Here is a 6,180-nt window from a genome sequence, read left to right as displayed (position 1 = left end):
TTTGGTGTATTTGCGGTTTTCCTGTCTCTCCTTGAACCCAAGATATATACGCCCAAAAAATATGCTATTTTGTATCTATCTAGTCCTCTAGCTGGCTTACCGGTAGTCAGAAGTCAAAAATTAGACCGGTTCTGAATCGGCCCTCACACCCTCTTGAAACACAGAAAAAAAAATTCAGATCGGTGTAACTTTTCCACACACATACATACATACATACATACATATCCACAAACATTTTCCCTTTTTTAAATAAAAATTGAGTCATACTTCTGAGCTCGATAACTTTTGAATGGTATAACCGATTTTCAAAATTAAACATGCGTTGGAAAGGTAATGATCTGTGCTATCAGAAGCCGTAAAGATCGGGCTTAAGTTTTTGAAATTTTTGGGAGTTTTGGGGACGAGAACGAAAAACAGACTCTAAATGGGAAGGGCCGTAAAATCCACACCCTTGGACCAAAATGGAGATATGACATATGGATGGACGAGTCTTTTCCTATTCTTTAAGATGGGATGTGGCCCAATTTTCAATTCAGTCAGGTTTAGAAAATCGAAAATTTCGTGTATATATAGTGTCGCTTGTAGGGGTATTGTGCGCCACTGGTGAGAACTGCCGTTCTCTGTGGACATTACATAACAAAATTAAATTTAAAAATCACATTTAAAACAAAACGTACCTAGTGGAATAGTTGATTTTTATAAAAATTCATAGGTGGTGATAATAATATCGCCAGGGACTGTAAATAAAAATGAATGTTTGCCATTTGATTTCAGATATCTACAATGTGCCGTGCCCTTGGCTTTTACCATGACGATAAACAACGCGCAATTTTTTGGAACTAAAAAGCATGTGATTTAGTAAATTTTATATATTTCTAAGGCGGTACGAAGTTCGCCGGGTCAGCTACTTGTAAATAAAAAAAAGGTTGAATATGAATAGCAATATTAAGGTTTTATGGAGGTTAGTTCATATAAAATATTTTCAATTTAATTACATTTTTATTGTGTTTGTAAGGTAAAACTTTAAAATGAATTAATATAAACTAATAACTCATATTAAAATAAGGCTATTTATTAATGTTTGCCTCCGTGTTTTTTGCCTCCTTTGCCTGGTTTTTCGGTGACTGGTTTAGAGAGGACATTTCCTGCTTCTGCTTGGAATATTCCTGTTGCGAAAAGGGCTAAAAATTAAAAATTTCATCATTTTACAAGTAATTCACGTATTTGTACAAGTAATTCACGTAAAATATATTATGCAATATATACATACTGCTAACGAACACTTATTACTTACATATTTACATTATGAGGAAACATTAGCGATCAACAGGTAGCAAAAACGCGTTCCAAGATTGCGGCTGTAATTTTGAATATTTTTTCGAGATATTTTGCACACGTATTCGTAATATAATAAAGAATGGCGGTACAGAGCCCAATTTGAAAAATATATTAATATGTGAAAATTACTCTGTAATTAAATACAATATTAAAAAAACGACCCTGTATCGCCATTAAGAAGAACAAAAAAATACACTTTCTTCAATTAAACTTTTTTATCCGATGCCTAGATTTTGTGTCGTTTTGGAACTACTAAAATTTTTTTTCATTAGTAGTTCCAAAATGACACAAAATGTACGCATCGGATAAAAAATGTATTTTTTGTGCTTCTTAATGGCGGTGCAGGCTCGTTTTTTTAATATTGTATTTAATTACAGAGTAATTTCCACATATTAATATATTTTTCAAATTGGGCTCTGTACCGCCATTCTTTATTATATTACGAATACGTGTGCCAAACATCTCGAAAAAATATTCAAAATTACAGCCGCAATTTTGGAGTGCGCTTTCGCTACCTGTTGATCGCTACTGTTTCCTCTTAGCCATGTACATACAGAGTGAGTTTTACGTATAGAAACCCTCAATTATCTCGGAAACGGCTTGCGGAATTTTTATATATTTTGGTAGATAGGGGTTTTTTATGCAGCCCATATTATAGTGATAATTACATTGTTGTCAGATCTTCCGTTTTTCTGGAAATCTAATGAACTTTCTTATTTCAAATGAAACAGCTTATATATTTTTTTTGTTTTGAAGTCCTTAAGAAATACTGAATATTTTTCATGTTATATCCTCTATACCTAAATGCCATATTTTTGGAGTTATTGCTACATTTATTTAAAAAACAATTTAAACAAATTATAAAAATCAATTTTTTCGGCCCGTGTAGACAATATTTTACGTTCTTTGAATCATTGGGAGCAAAAAAGGTCTTTTGTAATTTTTCCTCTGAAGTTAATCGTTTGCGAGTTATAAACAATTTAAAACTAAAAAAAATCGAATAATGACGATTTGTAAGGTTCAAAAACACAAATAAAAAATATTATTTTTGAAATTGCGAAGTACCCAAATTCAAGATATACCGTTCTTCTAGGTGCTCTTTATAAAATTTTTTGGCACGTTTTATTCTAAAACATTCCTTTTTAATAATAATTGTTAATGAAGCGCATATGAGAGGACGGGCGATCGGGCTGCATTAACGACTAAAAAACAATATTTTAGAATAAAAGAAGCTCAAATTACTTATTGGTAACTGAAAAAATAAGGCTCGAACTTGAATTTGTGTACTTCGCAGTTTCAAAAATAATATTTTTGATTTGTGTTTTTGAGCCTTGAAAATCGTTATTATTCATTTTTTTCAGTTTTAAATTGTTTATAACTCGAAAACGATTAACTTTAGAGAAAAATTACAAACGAACTTTTTTTATTCCCAATGGTCCAAAGAACGTAATAATGTCTATTCGGGGCGAAAAAATTGATTTTTATAATTTGTTTAAAATTTTTTTTAATAAATGTAGCAATAACTCCTAAATTTTTAGCCAATAATAGCCTTTAGGCATAGGGAATATAACATCAAAAATAATCAGTATTTCTTGAGCACTTCAAAACGCAAAAAATATGCAGGGTGTTCCATTTGGAATAAGAAAGTTAATTGGATTTTCAGAAAAACGGAAGATTTGACAACAATGTAATTATCATTATAATATAGGCCAAATTAGAAAACCCCTACTCGCCAAAATCTATAAAATCGTTCAAGCCGTTTCCGAGATAATTGAGGGTTTCCCTACATAAAACTCATTCTGTATATGTATATAAATAATATTAAAAGGGAAACCAGCAAAAATCTTTTGCAATATCTCAAATCCTTATAGTTGTAAACAGAATGCAAAACAACTACTAATCTCATTGAAATATTACTTAAGGGGGTAGGCGCAAAATCTTGATCCAATGCTTTCTAAATGCACTTATTTTTTTCGAATCGTGATAAAACTAATAAATATTTTTAAAAAATGTTAAAGCAGAATGAAAGATTACATTATTGCGGACAGCCAAAAGTCCCTTAGAATAAAAGTTTCTTTTGGATGAAATATTTAAAATTAAAAATCACACTCAATTTTATCTTTTTCTTTTCACCCCTGTCAATTATTAAAATAAATATTATAAAAGTTTTCAGGGATTTTAGCCCAAAGTAATAATATAATCTGCCATTCGGTGTTTAAATTTTTTAAAAATACTTACTAGTTTTTTCATGATCCGTAAAAATTGATGCATTTAAAAGGCATTGGAGCCGAAATTTTGGGCCTACAGCCATAATACATTTTTATATTATATCGAATACTTACCAAGCACAAATACAATAAAATAGGTAATCTTCATGTTGATTTTTCAGATGAAAAAGAAATAGTGATGAAAATAAGAAATACCTTCATTTATATAGTCTGGATATTATCATTTTTATGAAATTTTATTAACATTTTGTATTCATTATGCATCTTTATGACGTCCCTACTATCTTATTACTTATTATGCATGTGATATTGGGAGAATATTTTTGTTGTGAGTAATGAGAAGTGAGATATATTTTTAAAGCATTTATTTTTATTAAAAATGGATAAACATTTTCAATTTCGTTGCACCCCGAAACCGCAGTCGCATTATACTTCTAGTTCAATCAGAGAATACAGTAAGAATCTGTGCCGTTTTCGCAGCATCTTAGCCACTCATTAGGAGACCCATATGCTCTAAGACCTGGATCCCGCGTAAAAAAAAGTTGATTCATATCAAGCTGAAAATTTGTTAATAGCTTAACGGTGTTTAGTCGGACAAACTTTGATGTACGGGAACACTGGAACAGGGAAGTTTTAATATTTTAATAATTGTGAAACAGTTTAAAAATTGGTAACGTCAGATTACGAAAACGTCCCATGTATTTTGTCGGACATTAAAATTATTGTACATTAAAATCGCCCAATATTAATTAATATCACATCTTCTCTTGGTATTTTTTCTAGTTCTTCTTCAATAGTGCCGTAGAAATGATCTTTTTCCTCCTCTTTCGCATTTTCTGTCGGTGCATAAACGTTTAGTAGGGATATGTTTGTAGGTTTAGCTTCAATCCTTAGGTAGGCTATTCTTTTGTTTATTAGTCTGTTTCCCATAATTTTGTCTCTCGTATTTCCAGTTACCCCATGTTGTCCTTCTTCTTCTTCCCCTGAGTATAGGAAGGTACCATTCTTTTGATCTATTTGTCCTTTCCCTTTCCATCTAATTTCCTGCAATGCTGCTATTTCTATCTTGTACTGTATCAGAACTGATATTATTTCTTCCAGTTTTCCTGCTCTCAGAAATGTTCTTATATTCCATGAAGCTATTCTTATAACACCACCTCTTTTTTTGTATTATCCTTCCTACTTTCTTTCTTTTTGCTAATCTTGTTTGTTCTCATGTCCTTTTGTATCATTGCCTTGTCCATTTTTCGTGCTGTTGTCGTCATAATGTGTTTCCGTTTTAGTTCTAGTTTTTTAATATTTGAGTTTCGTTTACTTTACTTATTCTTTCTCTTGGATCTAGTTCTGTTTCTCCATTTGGTGATCTTTCACTCACTGTTCTCGTTCCAGTATTATTCTTTTTAGTTTCTGCCATATTATCCTCTCTAAAATCTTCGGAATCGCTGATCCATATTTTGAACTGGTCTATATCGTACGCGCTTCCGTTAATTATTAACTTATATATTTAATCTTCGCGTTGTACCCTTTCATACTTGCCTTTTTCATGCGTTTTATAAGTGTTTTGCGTTGATCGATTATTTGTTTTGGATAATCTTCATTAACAAACCATTTCGATCCTTTTAGTTTCCATGTAGCTTTAATAATTTCCGTTCTTTTATTCCCACCTCTTAAATCTACCAGGACTGGTCTTTCAAAATTTCTAGTTTTGTCTCCAATTCTTCTAATTTCTGTGACCTCTTGGTTATCTTTGCAAGGTATTTCCATTTTGTTAATGATGTCTTGTACTTTGTTTACCAACATTTGTGTGTCCTTATCGCTTGTTTCTTTAATGTCGTGTATTATAAGGTTTTTTCTCTTTACATCTCTTTCTATCTGTTTTATTCTATTTTTCTGTTGATGTAGCTCTTGTTTTAGAAGCGCATTTTCATTTTTTAGTTCCTGATTCGTATTTCTTAGTTGTTCAAGTTCACTTTGGATCCCATCTAATTTTTCTTCTAGTCTCATACCTCTTTCTTCCATTTTATCAAATTTGTTCCGCAGTTCCTTTATAAATTCCTCCATTTCTTCTTAGTGAGAGTTTCTACAAGTTCGGCGTCTCCCGTACAGTTCATGTTAAAGGCCTGCTTAATCCAGTCCCAACCCGTACGAGAGGTAGCTTACCTTGCTTCTTTCTCTCTTTTCTTTATTTCGAATACTTCTGGAGCCGCCTCTGTATTTTGGCTCTAAAACTTACTCAAACATTTTGTGTGGCGGAATTTTTTACCGGTGAGTGTATAAAGAAGGTTCACCGACAGATTGCAATAATTACCGTAAATTGGCATTGATAACTCACGCCAGAAAAGTACTATATACTATCATCAATGAAAAACTAAAATCAATTACTTACCACAAATTATCGAAAAATCTCGAAAGTTTGACATACAGTATGGTGCAAATGTTTGGAATAAATTCGTTATTTCATAAGACAGCTACTTAAAGGAAAAATCCTGAAATAGATCAATTTTTATTTTTGAATTGTGATTTTTGCCACATATATCATACTAGTGACTAGTGATGTAAAATTTCCGGGAAGATTCAAACGGTGGAAAGTTTCCGGGAACTTTACGGGAATATT

The 6,180-nt window shown here is 31.7% G+C and overlaps 1 long non-coding RNA gene across 1 annotated transcript; it reads right to left on the bottom strand.

The window, feature by feature from the left end:
• Nucleotides 1-979: 979 nt before the first annotated feature.
• LOC114326058 (uncharacterized) lies at nucleotides 980-3,744 on the bottom strand. Its single transcript, XR_003651774.2, has 2 exons — nucleotides 3,681-3,744; nucleotides 980-1,181 (listed from the first exon to the last, which is right to left on the bottom strand). It is a non-coding gene; the product is annotated as an uncharacterized LOC114326058 (long non-coding RNA).
• Nucleotides 3,745-6,180: the final 2,436 nt, after the last annotated feature.

This window comes from Diabrotica virgifera, chromosome 2 (assembly GCF_917563875.1).
Source record: "Diabrotica virgifera virgifera chromosome 2, PGI_DIABVI_V3a".
Classification (NCBI taxonomy): domain Eukaryota; kingdom Metazoa; phylum Arthropoda; class Insecta; order Coleoptera; family Chrysomelidae; genus Diabrotica; species Diabrotica virgifera.
The sequence above is the reverse complement of the archived record's forward strand: the minus strand, read 5'-3'. Positions and strand labels throughout refer to the sequence as shown.